Source organism: Ambystoma mexicanum, chromosome 2q, assembly GCF_040938575.1.
Source record: "Ambystoma mexicanum isolate Mex_15411 chromosome 2q, UKY_AmexF1_1, whole genome shotgun sequence".
NCBI classification, from domain to species: domain Eukaryota; kingdom Metazoa; phylum Chordata; class Amphibia; order Caudata; family Ambystomatidae; genus Ambystoma; species Ambystoma mexicanum.
The window spans coordinates 538,447,928-538,468,839 of record NC_090924.1 but is presented as its reverse complement, the minus strand read 5'-3'; the positions used below and the strand labels follow the sequence as shown (position 1 = coordinate 538,468,839).

The 20,912-nt window shown below is 45.3% G+C and overlaps 1 protein-coding gene across 4 annotated transcripts in view; it reads right to left on the bottom strand.

The window, feature by feature from the left end:
- The window catches only part of LOC138569585 (mitogen-activated protein kinase kinase kinase 3-like), a 696,616-nt gene that overhangs the window by 309,684 nt on the left and 366,020 nt on the right, over positions 1-20,912 (bottom strand). The gene's annotated exons all lie outside the window — the stretch shown is intronic.

The following is a 20,912-nucleotide window of genomic DNA, read 5'->3' as shown; positions in this document are numbered from 1 at the left end:
TCGCCCCTCGAATCGTCGGTCGAAAGCCCCGCGGATTTCGACTTTCGGGGCTTGGAAACCCTACCTACCGACAGCTTCTTCTTTCGCTCCCGCAAGGCCTTTGACGTCAAAAACTGGCAATCGTCACAGTCACCAGTGGCAATGGTCCTCGCCGAGGCACCAGAGGCAGACGTTGTGCGGGTCCGTAAGTGACATCTTGGAACCGTAGTCCCAACACTTCTTGAATCCCAACCGCGGGGTAGAAGATGAGTGACATGGTCTGAAGTACACCAACCAAGTTCGAAGAACCGATAGGTACAGAAGAACCGAGGCGCGCCGAGATCTCCGAAGCAAAGACTTTCACAGAAAAAACGGAACTGAGGCTACGGGTGTCGTGCGTCCTACTTATAACATGCAGTGACGTCGGTTCGACAGAGGCCCTCGAGGACAGAGTATCGACGTCATTGACGCAGGAAATTTTCTCAAGCTGCACAGCTGTGGTGATTACCTGTCATAGATGTGGAATACGTCGTCGAAACCAATCCCTTCGAAATATGCATACACAAAACGAGGCACACATAACAGCAGGAGATGAATTGAAGCAGAAAATCAAGGAGCAAGCACTAGGAGAGCATAACACCAAAACCTCTAGAGAATAGGAGGGTGAGTGCTCTCCGCTCTGCAGGTCCCCACATGGTGCTCGCTCCTCATTCATACCAGACTTCTTCAGCTCTGTGTAACCATCCAGGTATTGGTTTATCCATCCTATGTCTGTCGTATGCCCATTATCTACAGCAAGTCATCTCTACATATCACTAGCCCCCCCAACTTCTACCTTGAAACAAGCCTTTAAGTGTCCTAGAGAGACCTTCTGCACAATGGCAACCATCAATCGTCTTTCAATCTACCCCTCTGGTGAGCCTTCCTAGACCCTCTCAAAACTTTGTACATTCTGAAGAAAACCACACCTTCTACCTTGTTTCGTTGCCATCTATTGCCCAGCTGTACTGCACAGAACGAATTGAACACTTATGTTATGAACATTCCCCTTACTCAGCTTGTGTTCAACATCTGTCCTAGCGATCCCTTTGCCAGCCACTCTGTTTTGTGGCTCAAACCAGCTTCTTTGGGGGGTGACTGAGGTATTTGTTTATTTCCCCTTTGTCTCCCATGTTCTGACTGTAGATTCCCAAACATGGGTATATGTCTCCACCTGTGATGAATAAGCTATCCCTACCAATTGACTGTAGCAGGGCAAGTCGGAGCATAAATATGGTTAGATAGAAAGAATAAAGAACTACTTCGAGGATTATAGAGTAAGAAATAACTAAGATATTGAAACTGGGAGTCATAGAACCCTCCTTTAGCCCATGGTCCTCCCAGATTGTCCTCGTCACCAAGGATGTTGACACTTGGCAATTATGCATTCTGGATACTGAATTTCATCTCAGTCTTCGATAACTATCCAAGGCCCATAATCAACAAGTTAAATTGAAAGACTGTGCAACATGAAGTACATTACCACACTCAATTTAACCAAGTGTTATTGGCAGGTCTGATTCAACCGCACTGATAAAGAAAAGAAAATCCTTTCGGAGCTTATTTCAATTCACTGTGCTCCCATTTGGCCTCCATGGAGCCCCAGCTACTTTCCAAAGGCATATGGATACACTCCAAAGGCCATATTTCTCATTTGCAGGAGCATACTTAGATTACAGTGATCCATAGTAGTAGTTGGGAAGAACATGTACGCCACCTCTATGAGATCATTAAGGCCTTACCGAAGGTGGGACACAGTGCAAACCCAAAGAAATGTCATCTAGCCCAGAATGCAGTAAAATATCTAGGATATTTTGTAGGCAATTGACTCATCCAGCCCCCGGCAGAGAAAGTGAAGGCATTGGCACTAACACCTCCACCAAAAAACAAAAATGGAACACTGAGCCTTGCAAGGGCCAGTGGCTACTACCGCAGGTTCATTCCAAACATTTACACCATTGTGACCAATCTTACTGACATGTTTAAAAATCCCCCCAAATAAGCTTGCCTGAACTAGCCAAGACCAAAATAGCTTTGATGGGCTAAAAAGATCCTTTGTGATGAACCTATCCTAAAGAGGAGTTCATCCTGCAGGTAGATAGGCCTCAGAACCTTCCTGTCCCAGTTGCATGATGGCCATGAATGCCTGGTCCGACGCAACAGCAGGAAGTTGTTTGCACGAAAACAAGGTTATGCGGAATTGGAGGCTCTGGCTATTAAATGGGCCATTACTAGTTTGCAGTATTATTTGATGGGGCAAAGGTTCTGCCTCATTACCGACCATTCCCCCTTAACTTGGATGTACCCAAGAAAAGACACCAATGCTAGGGTAATGAGGCGGTTCCTAGATCTACACCCTTTTGCTTCACAGTAGAACACAGAAAGGGAAAGCAGCAAGAAAACATTATCTGGTCAATCCATCTAACACCAGAGCATCTAATACCAAACCATTGAATTATATGCAATGAAATTCCATTCCATCGAATGGCCATTTAGTTGTATATAATTCGATGGATCCATTGAAATTAGTGGGGTTGGGGCTAGGGTTAGATTAGGGGTTAGATTAGGGTTAGGCGTTAAGGGTTGGGTTAGGGCTAGGGTGGGTTAGATTAAGGGTTACATTAGGGTTAGGGTTGAGGCTAGGGTTAGATTAAGGGTTACATTTGGGTTAGGGTTGGGGCTAGGGTTAAATTAAAAGTTACATTAGGGTTAGGGTTAGGGGGGTGGGCATGGAGTTTGGGGGGGGGGAGGGCAGGACCCCCCCCCCAATTTAAAACAAAATTAAAACATTACAAGGAGATGCCCAGTGCCGAAAATTTCAGCACTGGACAGCTCCATGTAACGTTTTAAAGTTACAAAAAAAAACATTGATCATATCTTTTACATGTAAAAGTGCTATTCCATTGAAACCAGTCCATTTATATTTTCGATGGACTGGTTTAGATGAAAAAAGGCACTTTTACATGTAAAAGATAGCCTGTTGCTGCTTTGGCATTCAATGCTTTTTATTAGATGCTTTGGTTTGTCGTTGCTTTTTTTCGATGGAAACACTATACACCCAAGCAAACAGACTTTCTCAGTCACTATTCATTAAGCCGACTAGAGGAGGGCTTGAAGCCAACGGTGGGCATATGTGACGAATCCAGGGAATTCATTCCCCTCTCCCTAAGGGCCCCCCAGTCCTCCTTTGGGACTAGGGAGGTGATCTTGCTAAGCTTAACACCCAGAGTGGACAGGTGTGAGACACTCAGGGTGACAACAAGACAAACGCAAGTGACCACAGTTCAAGGGTGTTTATTGAACAATGAATTAGGTATGCAGGTTGGAAAAACGCCAAATTTAAACCTAAATCTAAGATCGGAGCAAGCGTCAACCATCAAATGAAAATTAAGGCAGTCCTAGTGGCGTTGTGTCGAGAAAAAAAGGGCCTATACTAAGAAACCTATTGCCAAACCTCACAACTAATACAAACAGGGGTGTGGAATAGTTAAAGAAAAGAAAGAAGTGTTCTCAAATAATAAGTCAGGATGCGGTAGCTTAGGTCTCTCTTCGCCACGTTTTGGATACAGGATAAGATGGGAGCTTGGAGCACAGTACAGTCCTGGGCTTCTCCAGCACGAGACGACAGTTCTAATGGCAACTCTCAGGACACCCTCTCTGGCTTTTCTAGCACAAGATTATAGTTCAGTTTTTAACCCTCGAGCTTTCAGTTATCAAGGCTGTTGATGGCCAAGTCTCGTTTCACTTGAAAGTCGCTTGACTTTGAGGACCTGACGTGTTTAAACAACAAATCAAAAGTTCCTTTAACAAATGAAAGTCCCCTTTTCAAGGTTTGTTGGGTAATGGGTTCACCCCAGTATCACCCCCCTCTTCTGGGCGTTGACCCTTCTCAATTGTTTATCACAATCTATCACAGTTCCTTTAACATCTTTGAGTGATAGCTTCACCCCTGGATCTCCCTCAGCCAGGCTCGGACCCCTCTTGCAGGATTTCTCCTCCCTCAATTTCTCAATGTCTTTCTTGGGTGATGGCTTCACCCCTGATCTCCCTTGGTCGGGCTCCGACCCCTTGTTACTTCACATTCGTCCAATATTGTTGGGATTCACTTCGCTTTCATTCACAGTGTTTGAAGATCAAAGTTTTTCGATTGTATAGTGATTTTGCTTGACCCTCTGTATGACCACTTTGACCTATTTCACTGGTCCTCCTACAGCCTTCTGGTACTTGTAGTTTCTCTCATATGGGGCTCGACCAGTATCTCTCAAGTTAGCACCCACGTCGTGCCGGTTTTCCCTCTGCCGCTGGTATCCACTTCACACCTTTTACAGTTCAAAGTTTATCAGCTTTAGTTCAAAACTTGCCACTTTGCGATTCTCACTCAACACAGCCCGGTTCTTATCGGTTCTCCCCTCGACTCACTGGCTGAGATCAACCGCTTGGCTGTCAAGGCCGGTACCACGGGCATGTAAGGTTTCCTCGCTCCTGCTTATCGGCACAGGCTTGGCCCGTGTACAGTTGACATCTGCTGCAGGACACTTGTGCTATTATTTGCGGTTTTAGGGTCTCTTCCACGAAGGCTCTGCGGGTCAGGGACGAAAAGGGCAAGGTCACTTCTCTTCTTGCCATCCTCTCGATTCCTGCCACCTTTCTCCTTCTCTTGAACTGCCGCGTGGTAACCATCTCATGGTGCTGTCTGCCGTGCTCACCTTGCTCGTCCTTGGCTCTCTGGCTCCATATTTTATCCCTGTCGGGAAGAGAACGGGCCATCAGGTGTGTGTGATTCTGATCAAATGTCTGACTTTGCCTGACCCTTGCATTGGGACATGTCAGGTAAACGGTCCTGGCGTTAGGTCCGGAAAATATATTTGTGTCGGAAAAAGGAGGTGATAGAGTTTCTGAGTATCCTATAGGGTCAGAAGGGAAAGAGGCGTTACATGGAGGAAAAATCCTCATATTGGGGGGTTTGTGGAAATCTCAAAAGGGTAGGTTTTGTAGGGTTTGTGACAATGGTAGCTGTTGGTTATATTTGACAGGGAGTTTGCAAAATGATAATCAGAGGAACAGGATTGTGGGGTTCATGAGGCATACGGGAATGACTGGGATCGTGAAATGAACAAACAGGATTCTGGGACCGGTAGTGTTTTGTCAGGGTAGACTGGGTGTTCAGAAAAGAATAGTTGAGAGTTTTTGGGTAGAAAACTGGAAAGCAGGGCTTCTGGGAGATGTGGTTTTCAACTCTAGTAGGGTTTCTGTTCTTAGGGTATTTTCCAGATGGGGTTTGTTTGGTAGATTTTAATACGTGAGATTTTATAGGAGAAAGGGGGCCAACTGTGGCTGCCCACAAAGGTCTTGGGGATCTCGCCATCCTCGTCTTCTTCCCCGATAACATGCTGCATTTCACCTGGGGTATTCCCCCTAAGCCCAACCCTGGGTTCCCTTACCCAGGTGATCCTCCCTCACTGGTCTGCCCCCAGGAACTGGATCCAACAGCAATGACCGTGTGCTGGCCACCTGAATAAGGGATTCTCGAGGTTTTACTGGGAGAATACCCTCAGGTTTCTGACACAGGGCATGCGGGATATCAGTGGGGTGAATCCCCCCCCTTTTGGAGACAGGCAATCCGAAGTTTAGAATATTTGTTATCCTCCCTTGTGCCCAAAAGAGACGTTTTATAGGTTACATGGGAATTGAATGCTGTACAGACTCACTTGATAGAGGAGTGGTTGACTTGTCATCTGACCCCTTTCAGACACCGCCAGTGCCTGAAAAGAGAAAGCAGAGAACAATCCGGCCCCCTTTCTATGTGGGACATTGTCACATGATCTGCACTGAGGTGAGGAGAGCGAGTTGCCTGCAGAGAGACCTCCTCCTGGGTGGTGTGCCCAGAGGAGGCAGACCGATGCCTAGAGGGGCGAACGGATGTGCGGACAAGCACCCGAAATGCTGGGAAGCATGCTTGCTAAGGAACCAGGAACACCCGGAAAGGAGCAATGTGGGTCTCGAGTTGAAGAGCAATGGTCGACTGAGGGACGGGGCAACCAAGATGATAGGAACCAAGAGAGATAAGCACTGGCTCCAACTGCTTTGCAGGAGGCCACATACACTGAGGTGCCGGCGATGCCTACCTTAAAGCTTCCCGTCTACCGGAGGAAAACCACAACAAAGTTCAAGATATGAGGGGGTTGCGGGAGACGCAGGCTAAGAATACCCCAAGGAGGAGATAGATTCATCCTGCTATCTTGTCCTGCATATGGTCAACCAGACCCTTCTGGAATTTACCTATTCTCATTTTCCTCCCAATACATCTGCCAGGCCCGGTATACACTGGTTTCGAATGTCCGAAACATACTCAAGGGTGGGCTGAGAGTGACCATATCCCAAGTTGGTGCAAGAGAAGGCAGAGCCAAAGGCGGGCCCACCAGAAAAATTACCTTAAGGCAGGGTGCACAAAACCAAACCCTAGGGTGGAATGTGAACAATCATACCCCAAAACGGTGTGCCCAAAAACAAAACACAGGTGGGGTAAGAACAACCAGACCACAAGAGGAGATAAGAGAAAGTCTAAGATGGCGTGAGAAATCTGAAACCCCAGAAAAGAGTATTGATCATTAGAGAGACCTGAACAAGATCCCTTGGTGGGGAGTGGAGGGAAAGTACCCAGTGTGGAATCACAAATCAGGAAACAACCCAGGCTGGTTTATAAACCAAAGAGCGAGAGTAACTGTTGATGAATATTAATGACGAAGAGATTAAACAAAGATTATATGATAACCAGAAGAGGGGGACAATGAGAAAATAGACTTATTGTACCAACTGAAACCCTACAAAAGGGGCCCTTTCCATCTGTGATCAGGAGACTTCATGGTGGGGTCAGTCACCAATCCTAGGTTTGGGGAAGAAACCTTGTGTTTTGCTAGAATATTTTTCCTTGGTTTAAAGTGGCAGGGACAGTACACAGGCTAGAACAGATTTCTGGACTATGGACTTAACTTTATTTGGAGGACAATGACAGCACATGGCCAGATGGCTAAGGAAAGAACCCAAAGCTGAGTCCAGCCTGCTTCGGTCCGAATGCGCCCCGTTCTTCCTGAAAGAAATTATTTGGTTGCCCAACATAGAATTGAAAGGGCGAGCGTGGCTGCTGGGGCTGGGATGGAGCATGTGGCGCAGGGCATGCCGGGCACTGGAAAACCCGACTGCGAGCTCCCCCCAGGTGCCGTTAATGGCGCTGAAGGGAGTAGATGAACAATTGCATAAGACGATCAGGAAGCACTGGGAAACTGTGGGCATAGCTACAGTGGGAGACCTATGGCAAGAGGGAAGGGTCATAGAATTTGTTGAACTAATAGAGTGAACCTGAGTACACCCTGGTCAATACATTACTTATGCCAAGGTGGTTCGGCTGGTGCGAGAAACGTCGCCTGCGTTGGTGCTGGAAGACCAACCTGATGTGTCTGTTGAAACAATATACGATATATCGGAGGGAGGACATGAGGTCTTCCGTATCTACGAACTCCTGATGTCCAGGGTGGGGAAGGAGGTAGTACAATTGAGGAGGGGCTGGGAGGAGGAAGTAGGGATACCCATGCAGGACGGGATGTGGGAGAGAGCCCAAACATATCACAAAAAAGTGTCCAGGAACGCGAGGTTGCAGCAGATCCAATTATATGTAACCCACAGAGCATACATGACCCCCCAAAGAGTTGCAAGATTCCAAAACTCAGGAACACAAGCTTGCCCTAAATGCAGGGAAGAGAATGCTGGGATAGTGCACATGTTCTGGGCATGCCCGGAGATTGGGAAATTTTGGGGTGAAATTAACCTAAGATTAGCCGAGAAAGGAATCCGGCTGGACGTGGAATCAGTGTGGGCATGTATGATGGGGAGCTTTACGAGACCTCGCAATCTGAAGCATGTAAGCAAACTTAAGGACCTGGCCTACATACTGGCCAAGCGTAGAATCGCCATGGGGTGGAAGGCGAGCCATAGACCCAGATTAGAAGTGTGGTGGCGGGACCTATTGAAATGGGCAGAGGCGGAAACAGCCGTATGGCATGAAGCGACCAATGGGGGGTGGGGGAGCGGAAACTCTAATGGCATGGAGACTCCTGATAGATACGCTACAAGGGTCCACCCATGATGGGCCAGAGGAACAGAATTCCCCTAGCAATACAGAAGACAAGGAATCTCTGGAAGACACAACGGCAGTGGAAGTGGTAGAGTAGGCTCGAGTTCAGGGGAGGGGAGCGGGAGGACAGGAAAAAACCAAGTGAATGTGTTATAATATGTTGGAGAGTTGTTATTTGGTTTCCTGTTCTTTGCGTTAGATAAACAAAAAAACAAAAAACAAAATAATAATACTTTATTTGGAGGACATCCTGACGAGCACCCTTTTCTTTAGGGTAGCGCTCAGCAAATTAGGGATAGAGTAGGGTTTTGTGGTACTTAAAGAACCCTTAAAGCAAACTGACAGCGTCCATCTCCTGATTCTGACTCACCACAGATGGCTAGGGCCAATATGTGTGGGACAACACGTACAGGGGCTTGAGCTTCTTAATAGGTCAGTATAGGGTCTTCCTTAAGGTTCTGTAGTTCTTATTGCTCGTCGGGCAGCAGCTAGTAATATTGTGGTGTGTATATGCTCAGAATTCTGCCAAAAAACAGAAGAAATGCCTCCAAAAGAACACTTGCCTTCAGCAATTCCAAATAAGATCCCAGCATATTGCGAGAACATCAAGGCTCCAAGTTCAACTGAGGCAACATGTCATTCATGGCAGCGACTTGAAAACCTTTTCATCAACATTTCGCCATCGCAGGTTTGCATTTTTGCATGGAAACACACCCTTCCTATATAGCTTGTAGGTTAGTTCTAACCATAAAAGTGCTTATACTCCCATTTAACAAAAAATGGGAATCATCCCATTTTTATTGAGTTTTGCTAAAAAAAAATGTAAAAAATGCAGGCAGAATGGCACAGCAGGTCAATGGGCCAGGGAAAAGACAGCAATACATTGCACTGCAGAAGCAATAGGACTACTGAAGTTAGTGTCAGGACACCATGCCATTGTACAGGTGAGATGTAAAGCACGCAGAAAAATCACCCTCTAATATGAGCTGTGACAAGGTCCCTTTCCTGGTTCTGGGAGGCACAGGGGGCGGTGTGCCTCTCCAAACCAGTGTATATCGGGCCTGGCAGAGGTATTGGGAGGATAATGAGAAAAGGTAGAATCCAGAAGGGCCTGGTTGACCCTAGGCAGGACAAGCCAGCAGGATGAATGACAAGACGAGGACAGGAAGGTTGCCGTCAGTTCAGGGATGCAAAATGGAATAGGTCCAGGGTACACAGTCTGGCCCAGGAATCCCCTTCTATCTTTATCGGACAACCATCACGATAGACCCACCTGCTTGCAGAACTTTGCGCTTTGTGCTTGAGGCGTTCATGAGATACGGGACCTTGGAAAGCCAGCAATTAGTCTAGACAAATCAGAAAGGTTCCCAACACCCGTAAGTCACTAATGCCAGAGGATACGAGGTGAGGAAACCTCTCAAGGACTGTAGAGATTCGGACACTGGCCCAAAGGGGGCCTGAAAGTGCAATTACCCACCCAGCAAGAGAGAGATTTCTTAGGAGAAGAAAATCCTAGTTATTATTTCTTGTGGGGAGAGCTCAGTTTTGCCTTTTACTACATTTACACTACTTAGTTCATGAATAGTCCTCAAATAAACACATTGAGTGACTGGCAATGCTTGGTCTTGGAATGTTTCTGGATCCCTTGTGTCCTATGTGACAGGGTAATCTAAATAAATCCTTCAAGCTATCTGCTGCCCAGATACCTTCAACACAAGATCGAGTGACTCTACACTCTCTGATCACTCCATAGTTAGTTGCCCATGACAACCTACCCATGAATGACTGAAGGTACTTCCCTGACCTCCTATGCTTCTCTTCAACCCTTACAGGCCTTTTTTTTTGCCCTCTCCCCACTTCAACCATCTTCAGTCGAATAAGCCTGACTTGACTAAATCTGCTCTGGCCTCTCTCTTTGACTGCCACTCTCCTGCTGTGGGAAAGAGACAATGTTGCCCCCGACCAGGAATCTCCTCCCTGCCAAATGCATCAATTTTCCATATTCGCCAAGGTCAGGGGCCGGCTCAGCAGTGACTGCAGCATCTGAAGACTTGATTCTCTATCTCCAGCTCCTTTTGGTAGGAGTGCCTCCCTCTGCCCCCACCTTGCTGATGTGCTAGGAGACACCTCTTCCATTTAGGGAGTTTGTTCCACATTATACGTCTAAATTTGCCGGACTAAGACCTCCTCTATTAAGGAGGTTACCTTTAATTCTAGTTGTCAATGAGTATGTTATTTTGCTTTAAAACTTAGGGAAGCTTGCTCAGCTGTTTCTTGGGTTTCTACCAGCTGTGCCTGCAGTCATTTTCGTTGTTTCCCTTGTACATCCTCACCTGCTTTCCCGCTGTGGGGTGCAACCTAAACTTCCTTACCTTAGTCTGCTGAAGAGTCAATGTACGCTTCGGGTGATATAATTGTGCAATTGCTGTTGCCAGATCCTCTACAATGCCCATACCTCCAAGCTTACTCTGTAGGTAAAACTTGGGTCCGTGTGTTTCCTGTACATAATTTCAATGAATCATGCTTCCCCTCCATGCTCACGTTATTCTAACTCAAACATCTCCCACTTTGGTGGAAGAACTCCTAGATGTTCTGCTTTTGTCCTACAAGATGGTTAACCCTCCCACAGACCGCTAGGTTCTGTCTACCTTATTCTCTGAGATAATCATTGGAGATACGTTCACTATCAAGGGTGCTTCTAGGATCCTAGAGAAGAACCTAACAGAACAGAATAGTCAGCAATTACTTTCTGGCACTGATCCACTTTTCCACTAAGCAATTCAAAATTTTCATTCCCCCGTTCAATGGCAGGATGAGTCTCCAGATTATACTTGCAGGTGTCGGTCCTCAGAAAAGAAATGTTATCATTCAGTACTCGGAATTGTGAGTTTGCTGTAGTTGTGTGACTGAACACATTTGTTCTATAGATGAGGCAGAAGTAATACCTGGTAAGTAAGGAAAGCCGATTTGTAAATTGTGACAGGTTATGACAACGCAGCAGAGAAGATCTGCATGCCAACCACAAAAGGATGGAGTGTCCAAGGAGTTTATCTTGGTAGGCATCAAGGCCTTAATTGGTGCTCCGTCCGAATTCAGCCTCTAGGTCTGTGGGTCTGGTGGGGTTATCCAAGAGTAGGTCTTTTCTTGAGGATACATAACCGCACAGCAATATTTCAATGGTTTGAGCTGAGAGGGCAGTAATTCTCACGGCTTCTCTCTGATCAGGTAAAATCATACCAAACTGGATGGTTGCAGATTTTAACTCAAAACCTGGGGAAGGCGGTTACCGGTATATGGGAAAATATAACATACAAACAAAACCCTTTCCACCAAATGCAACAGCTGGCCATAAAATATTAGAACAATTTTTTAATTATATCTCTCGTTTTCCCTCACTCTCCACTCTGTACTCGTGCTTCACCTGCATCTCCATTAAGCTGTTCCCCCATGCACGTTCATCCCCCCAGGCCTACCTCCCTTTCGACTTATGGTTCACTTCTCTCATCCTCTCCTCTTCCGGGAACCCTCCTCCTCGCTTCTACTGATGTTCTTCCTCACCTCCACTCCCGTCCTGGCATCCTCGTCCTCCACTCTAAGTGCCTTTCCCCAGCCTCCTGGACTTACTCCTGTCTACAACCGTTACCAAACACTCTCCCGCTCCATCTCCAAACACGCACAACCTCGAATCTGCCCTTGCCCCTTCTACATGCAGATTGTGGCAGTGATTGCAGCTTTAATTCCTGCGCTACCTTCACTTGTGTAAACGTTGCTATGAGCCATCTGGATTGGTCAGCTCGGATTGGAACCAACGCATTCTCTCCGGTACCTAACTGCATGGAGTTCCGCGCTGAAGGAACTAAAGTTTAATGACAGCATCCGCCCTTTGGCTTTGAGGATGGCTGTCAGAAAGAGGAGTCTTTCTCCTCCACTCCGGCAAGGCCCGAGAAACTCTACCCAGCCACAGCAAGCACCCGCGCCAGGTAACAGAGTGGGAAACTGCACTTGCTCACGCTTTGAGTGTCGGTGTTCCAACGTAGGAGCTAGTACTAAAGTCTGTCTGTCTGTCTGTGTCTGAGTGATTTAACAGGGTCACAAGTCTTCAGAGTCATTACTTGTCAGGGGGTAACCTGCATGGTATGACCTAGGCTTATCCCTTGTTCCATTATAGAGCGTCCACTACAGAGTGCTTGCATGTTGTGAGCCCCTGCGTCCCGATCACAGAATGGCAGGGTAGCCAGGATATTTTCCTCATGCTGCTCCAGAGCCTAGTACCACTCAGCAGTGGCAACTAGCCCCCTTGGCTACCCACACATAGGATTAGGCGGGAACTTCTTCACAGCACACGCGCAAGAAGACAATCTGCTAAAATCTATGTACAATTTAGAAATAGAGCGATAACATGTGGTACACATTTGGTTTATGATTAAAGGCCATGTTCTTTATGTAGCATCTCCATGATAACACGTTAACTGTGCTGTGTTCTAAGGCTTTAAAGTTTGTGAAGTGACACATCAGGAATGTCAATGATAAACAACCTATAGCTCTCCACGACATTCCTATTAATGTTTGATATGTATGCATTGATGCATTAATGATTGAAATGAATTTATATGCAATTGTATAATTTATTACATGTGAAAAGTCATTTTTGACTGTACCACATTATAAATAAAAAGATAAAAATAACAATTCCTGCCATTTGGCTTGATTGCTTTCAGCTTGGCGAATTTGATAGCTGTTATGCCTACAAAAGCAAGGGTGGCTTTGACGAAGACACAGCATTTAGCAAAATCAAATACATTGATGCTAACAAAGAGATCCATGGTTAATAGACCACACGTGTGTGTTCTAGGCAAAGCAAAGGACATCAAAGAGTTAACTCCATTCACATTTGTTGTGCTGCTTTGTTCCGACATCATTACGAAGCCCACTCACCAGTGCAATGGCAGGCCATCCGGGGGCATCAAAGGTGTCACAAGAAAGCGCCACCCAAAACAGAAAAGCAAGAGTTGTGCCACGGTGCTGCCATTTATGCTGGCAAGATCCTCTTGACAAAAGCATAACAGGTTCACTAAATGACTGGTAGGCCACAAGGAAAATGGCCAGTGTTTAAAATAGCACTCGAAATGCGAAGGGGATACTTGTCAGCAATGTGGGGTGTTTGAAGAAAGGACAGTGCAGTTTTCTTAAATTTCCTAATCTTCATGAATGCGTAATTAGTGCGCCTAATAGTAAGAGATGAGAAACTACAGGCGTGATTCAAAAAGCACAACGTGATGCACACACAGCGAGAATTGCACTGAGTCACCATCCAGCACAACACTGAGATCCCCTCAGTCATAAGGGGGACCTCAGTGCGGTACCAGCGCGACTCATGCACACACTTATCACTCCCAGCAAGTAAACAGGTGGAGGGTTAGGCACCTGGTGACATAAACAGGCCCCCTTCCTCCACTTGATTGCTGGGCGCACATTTCAAGTGACTGACCTAAAAGTTCTCATGACCTGAAATGCTGGTTTTGCAATGCGCCCCCTCCTTTGTGAGGTGCTGAGCCTTTCAACTGGTAAAATTAAGCTGTAGACCAGTGGTAACTGGGGGTGGGAAAACTCTTTCAAATGGGATTAAGATGACTGTTTTAAATTTTAAAAAAAGGGATTAAGGCGACTGCTTTTAATCGAAAATATAAACAGTAGATAATCTGTTTAGAATTTCAAAATGCCTGCCCCCACCACCCGCATATCCTTTAGGTCTCTTGGGGGGGCGGAATCCATTGGTGGACGGGTCCAGAAACACTATTTTTAAACAGGGGTGGCCGGGGGGGGGGGGTTGCGGTGAGGGGGGCAGTATGAAAAAGTGTGAATACCACTGCTGTATACTAAGATGGAGAGGCAGCAAAACACAGGACAGATCCCGCACCCGTGTGTGAATATAAAAGAAAAAAATGCAAAGACAATAGTACTGTCTTCATACAGGTAGAGGGCAAGATTGTTTTGTAAAGCTTGAACAAAACAAAACAGGTTTATCGTCCACAGTTTCAAAGCCAGGCTTGTGGGTTTTGTCAATGCTTGCCGTTGCATATGTACTACTGAAAAGAATCCCACACGATTTCACTGTATAACGCCAGATTGTGAAGCTCCCCGTTCGCACTGTGTCCTGATTGGGTTTTAATATCTCACAAGCGTCTATCGTGCATGTTTCAGAAATACGACAGGTCTCCTGAACCCATGTTGTTTGGATTGGACACTGCTGCTTTCTCCCCAACATGACATTTCACAAGCTGCTTCAACAAAAGCGATGCACAAACAGCACCCTGTACCGGCAGCAGCACACTTGTAAAAACTTCACTGAAACAATGACACTGACTCTCTTGCAAAAACACTCCTCTGTACACCAAAATGCCCTCCTACAACACAATGCAGAGATTCATTCACTATAATGTATGGTTACATTACATGTTGTAGTTCAAGGTAAAATGCACACGAAGTGGGGTTAGGTGGCTAGCAGTTTGCAGGCTGCTGGTGTGGTGTGACTAGACATCTTTGACCCTCGGCCGAGAACACCTCCACTTATCATCTGTAATTGGAAACCTTAATAGCCAGCCCGACTGCGGAGCGGGTGGCTGAGTCTTAGGTCATTGGCTTGAAGACTCAAAGGCAAGTGCAGTTTGCAGGAGGGCAGACTCCCGAGTGGATTGAGCTTTTGGTGTGCCTTTTTTTTTTGCTAATACTTTTCCTCATTGGATCACTGCCTCGAGCGCTCATGTGCTTGGTGCCTTAAGAAAACTGTTGGCGTCGTAACCCTCCCCCCCTCCATTCAGGAAACCAACACTCCTACTTTGCAGGAGTTCGCAGGGAGAGCGGAGCCATGGGATCGGGATGGTGGAGCGGGCTAAGACGCTTCTCATTCCCAGTGCGTGCACGCACCTCCAGGTAAGGCGGGGGGGAGCTGGGCTGGAATTGACTTTGGAGGCTGGAGCACCTAGCTCATGCTGGGGGGTGTGTGCTCCACCATCCCCCGAAAGGGAAAATCGAGCTGGGCTGGATATGGAAGATGCTGCCCGCCCCGAATCTAGTTGGATGCTAATATGATCACGCTGAATTGAGGGAATGTGATGAGGCTATTCAACTGTGTCATCCCAGATCGGAAATTCCCCCCAAATGACATTAAGATCGTCGAATTTGTAGAAGAAAGAAAGACTGACTGACTGACTGGGTCATCATACATCTATTCTCCCAAGCGAAAAAGGATCTTATCTCGACTTTGAAGGAGAAGTTCCTGGGGCTGGGTTATGATGTCTCGGACTTTCACGACCAATTGAATATCAAGTGGAGTGAAGCTCTGTCCAGAGAGATGGATCAAAAATCTTATGCAGTTGGAGAGGGCGATTAAAAAGTCGAGGAAGGCATAAAGCTACAGTCAAATCCTAGGAGGGAGGAAGCTTCTACCTTCAGTAAAGAGGATCTCCAGGCCTTGAAATTCATGGTTACTAATCAAATCCAACCTTTGGCTATCCCGAAAAACTTGTCCTCGTCTGTGGCATCTGGGGATCAATCTTGGGCCTGGCTGGCTGGAGTTTTGGTATCCCAAGATGGAAGCTAGACTCAAGTGGCAGAGTATGCTTCTTATTTGATAATTGGATGTTGGAATACCAGAAGATTTTCTGCTCTTTTTTGCGAAAATGTACCTGACTTGGAAAAGTTTGACATTCTCTTCTTCCAGGAGACGTGGCTGAGGAGCCTACCGCAATGTGATGGATATTTGGCTTTACTAAATCCTGCTTCAAAGGGTGTATTGGGTCGTCCATACGCTGGCCTCTTGTTCCCAATGGACTGGGTTGGTCGATGATTGAAACAAAATGCCCCAACTCATATGTTCAGATATCATATCTAAAACTCGAGAAGGACCCTTTGGACATCTCCCTGATTGTGATCAATGTATATTGGTGGGTGAATATGAGGAGGGATATACATTTCTTGAAATCTATCACCAGTGTGAAAGATGATGCGATGTGTAGATTGAAAGGGGTGAAGATAGTGATTTGTGGTGATTTAAATATTAAGCTCCTGGATTCTGAGGGACTAGTGTTAAAAAGGAACAAATGGAATGAAAGAGAATTGGCATGGATGTCGAATATGCAAGCTAGAGCTATGAGTATGCTAAATGGTCAAATGCAAGGGGACTGTCCGAGCTGTCCCACTTGGCGCTCCGGTGATACAACCTCCTGTATTGACTATAGCTTTATCACAGAGAATGCCAGGGAGTGGCTTGTGAGCTTTTCTGTCTGGCCTCAATAGTTTAGTGATCATGATCTCCTAGCGATGTACTTGAGGACATGGTATGAGCAGGAATGTAGGGTGAAAATGGCTGAAGTGCACCAGGCTGCTTGCGGGATTCAACTGACTAAAAGGGGAGTCCATAAGGAAACTCAATTTGGCTTACAAAGTGCAGATTGCTGATGATCCCTTGAACATCGATTACACTGGCTTGTTAAAAGAATTCTCCCTGAAACCGGTCCCTGGTACTAAAGGCGCGGGGATCCAAAATCATGCCTATGATCCGGGACTTGTTGAAAAGAGAAAGATAATGAGAAAACTAGTGAAAGGTATCCAAGGTGATGCAAAGAATAATAAAACGGAAAGAATCAAGAAAGTCCGCCAGGCCTATAGAAATTGGAGAAAAAGGCTCCCAGGTGCTGCGTGCACAAAACAACGCCGAACAAATCCTTCGGGCGGTGTGCTCTAAAAACTGTAAAAGCACCTGGGAGCTTATAAACAATGGTGGAACCTTTAGACAAGCCAATACCATCTCCATGGTTGCAGACAGGGATTGGATCAATCATTATACCACCTTATTTGCCGTAAATAATATCGCTGGGAAAAGGTCGTGGCGATATTATATGGGTGACCATATATATGGGGACAGGGGCAAAAAAAGAAAAACAAAAAAAAAAATCAAAAAAAGAAATTAAAAAAGTTTGGGGGTTGCGGGGGTGTCCCCCGCATGTTCCATGCAATAATGTCGCCACAAAAAACGGCCATTTTTCTGCGATATTTTTGCATGTCGAGATTTTTGTGGCGACATTATTACATGGAACCCTTATTTGCAGATCCTGGGTGGGTCAGTGGTGTGGAAAAAAGAAATAAAGGGCCAAGATGGAACTTTCTATTTGATGAACATGATGCTCTTACAATGATCAGCAACCTGAGCTAATCTCATGCTGCTGGGCCCGATGGGCTTTCTAATCAGGAGCTAAAAAAGAATATTGCCCCCTGGGGAAAAATGTTGGTGATCTTGTTTGAGCAGATTATGATGAATAGGTGGATACCACCCTCGTGGAAGGAGGCATATATTGTGCCTATCTTTAAAAAGGGCGATAAGGCGGACCCTAAAAACTACCACCCTATCGCTCTTTTGGACTCGATCTGCAAGCTGTATGCAACGGGCCTCCTGAGGGACCTGCGCAATTGGGCTGCGACTAGTGGAATCTTGGACCCCCGACAGTGAGGATTTGTTAAGGGGGTGGGTACTGCCCTTAACCTCTTTATTATAAATCTGCTTAAGGAAAAGGCTCTTGTTGATGGTAGTACTGTGTTTATGGCCTTCATGGACCTCGAACAAGCTTTTGATGGTGTCATCCGGGAACATCTTTGGGCAAAACTGCGGAACTGGGGCTGCCCGGGGGAGCTCATTGAGGCTATTGAAGCACTATACATGGGATTGTATACAAGCACTTGATTAGGATTAGACTTTGTGCGAATGGAATGCTATCTCACAGAATCTATACCTATCGAGGTCTGAAGCAGGGTTGCACTCTTACACCGGTGCTATTCTGTTTATATATTGCGGATCTGGCCCTATCTCAAGTTGTGATTCAAGCCTTTCCGCTCAAAATCAATGAGGTGGAGGTCCCTTGGATCCTCTTCGCTGACGATCTCGTCTTTTTAGACTGAACACAAATAGGACTGCAGCGTCGACTAGAAGCCTTTGAGAACTATGTGAGTGCTAATGGCATGAGCATCAATATTAGAAAGTGTAAAATTCTCCCCATGAAGCGGGCAGGAAAAACAAAGAAGGAGAAATGTACCTGGAGGGTGAAGGGTATACCTCTAGAGATTGTAGATACAATGGTCTATTTGGGGGTTACGATCAATAGGAACAGCAATGAAGCCGCCCAATTGGACTTTTTGTGGACTAGACTTGTTCCCTTGTTTAACCAGGGGAAAGTCTTGCACTATAGGTTTGGCAAATTTACGATGGTCCCTATTCTATCCTTCTACAAACAGAAGTTAGCCCAAATCTTAACATATGGAGCAGAGGCATCTCTCTGCTTAACCTGGCAGTGGTGGGAGAGGTTTGAAGACCAATTTTGGCGAGCTGTCCTGAAACTCCCAAATAGCCTATCGTTCTATATTATTAGACTGGAACTTAGGCTGCAATCCTTGGAATCTTTGGTGGCCTGGAAGTCCATCTGTCTATACAGGAAATGTGTTATGCAAGAAGCAATAAAGCCTCTTGAAATACTGACCTTGGATAAAAGTCTGTTAGAGTCATTGTTAGAGGCATGGAAACTTAAAATAGAAGCCTTCCTTCGGGAAAAGGAGATCCAGATTGAATGGCTGCTGCACAATCCAGTATCAGTTAAAAGGAAATTGATGAGGCAGGACTGGATATCTACAATTGATGATTGTGCAACTTTAAAATTGGGGTTGTCTTTAGCTTTGGAGCAGGGGAGGATGAACATCTTGCCAAAATTTCTCTTAAAGTTTCCATCACCTATATATAGAGATGATCTTCTTAGATGCAGGCTCCATATTCCACACACTAGGGAGGTCATGTTTAGGAGGAAGACTGTGGGGGTTGAAAATGCTACTTGTCGCTACTGTATGGACAGTTTGATAGTTGAAACTCCGGAGCATCTGATAACGATCTGTGAAGGGCTATCGAAAACCAGAAATTTCTTTTTGGGCAAGTTTAAATCTATGGGAGCTACTCTCTCCAAGCGGGATTGGTGGAATTGGTTAATAATTGGAGATCAAACTAAGTTAGTGTTGGCTGCTATGAAAATTCTAGAAGCTATATTACCCAAGCAGTCGGACGGAATGAGTGTTTAAACATGGATTGGGAATGCCTGTGAGTAGGGAGATGGATTGGTCCAATGGCCCGCCCGCGCCTCTATGTCCCCTAATGTTGACTTAAAGAGATTGGTTTTGTTTTAGGTTAATGTTAAAGGTTGCGTATTCACAATGATTTTGATAGACAGTAAATGGAGGTAAAGAAAGTCTTATGTTTAAATTTGTTTAATACTGTTTTCTTGATTTGTTTATTTTGCTCTCATCCAATTATCTTTGTTTTGTATGTTATGTAACCAATAAAACATTTTAATAAAAATAAAAAGAATGCACACGATAGAAACAGTTTCATTGAACTGACAAACACAGGTAAACAATTACAGTGTCAGGGGTGTCCTACCATTCCAAGATGGCGCCAGGAAAATACTGCTTTAGTCAAGATGCAATGTCCCAACGAAAGGCCCTATCTGCATCACAGAGCATCTGGTTGTTATGGAACGGGAATATCATTTTTATAGTCCATAACCAGAATAGCAGTGGAGCCATAGACAAAAATGAGGCAAATTCTAACATTAAGTAACACAAAATCAATGTACTAAACAGTATAAATATCAAGTGAATCATATGTAAAAGCAATATAAAAATAGAGGGAAAAAACATGATTGTACATGCAATCAAAAGAAGCTTTGATGCCTACCTCGAACAACTCTCTCACACACTTACACAGTTGCAATACTTTCTCAAAATGGCCTCTGCTGTAAGAGAGCTTTCAGCAGCTAATTGACACCAGGACATAGTGCTTCAAGAGCTCTGGAAAAGATCTAAAGCTCTCTATAGCCAGATCTATGAAGTCACGCTTCACTTTGTATGTACTAGTGGAACCACCAGCAATCTGAGTGAATGGTGCAGTTTTATTTTCACCACACATCAACTGTCTGAAAGCAAGTAAAATGAAATTCTAGCAGGACCAAGATTTGAAAGCAGAAAATTAGCCTCCTGAGCACCTAAACATAAATTATGGGTGGTACAAACCGCACCTTTGAATAGAGGCAATATATAATATAACGCAAAGTAGAAAAACAAATTCACTTGGACAAATGTTAAAACTACGATTTTCAAGACCTGGAGACAATGACAATACTACGAAGATCCCTTCCCAGTAACTCCAGAAAGTAGTAAGATTGTTATTTCAATATCTCATTAATTGAAGAACAGGGGCTATTCCAGACACTGCAAGGATGCAGTCAAAACACATACCTTGAAGACACAACCTAAAATGAGCCAACAAAATGATTAATGTTGCAAGAACAATACAAATATTGAACAAACTGAAAAGCATTTGGTGAGCATTAGGGTGTTAATTAATGGGGGCAGGGACCAATGAATGGACAGAGAGGAAGGGATGCATGAAACTAGTGTATGTGTGGGAGGGGCGTGGTGGGGTCGGTGAAAGCTGAAAGAGTCGGGGAGCAATGGAAAGGGTAAAATTAGGTATAGAACTAAAAAAATAAAAGCTGGTGGGCAGGCAGCGGACATCAACAAAAGAAGGAGAACAAAAGAGAACTTAAGTGATAAGAAATAAGTGACAGAGCCTACATTTGACAGGTTAGTTGAAATCTTATTCTCTCCAGTACTGCTTGAGTGGGACCAGGAGAAAGAATCCCAATCCCATCAGCAGCAACAATAGCGACTCAAT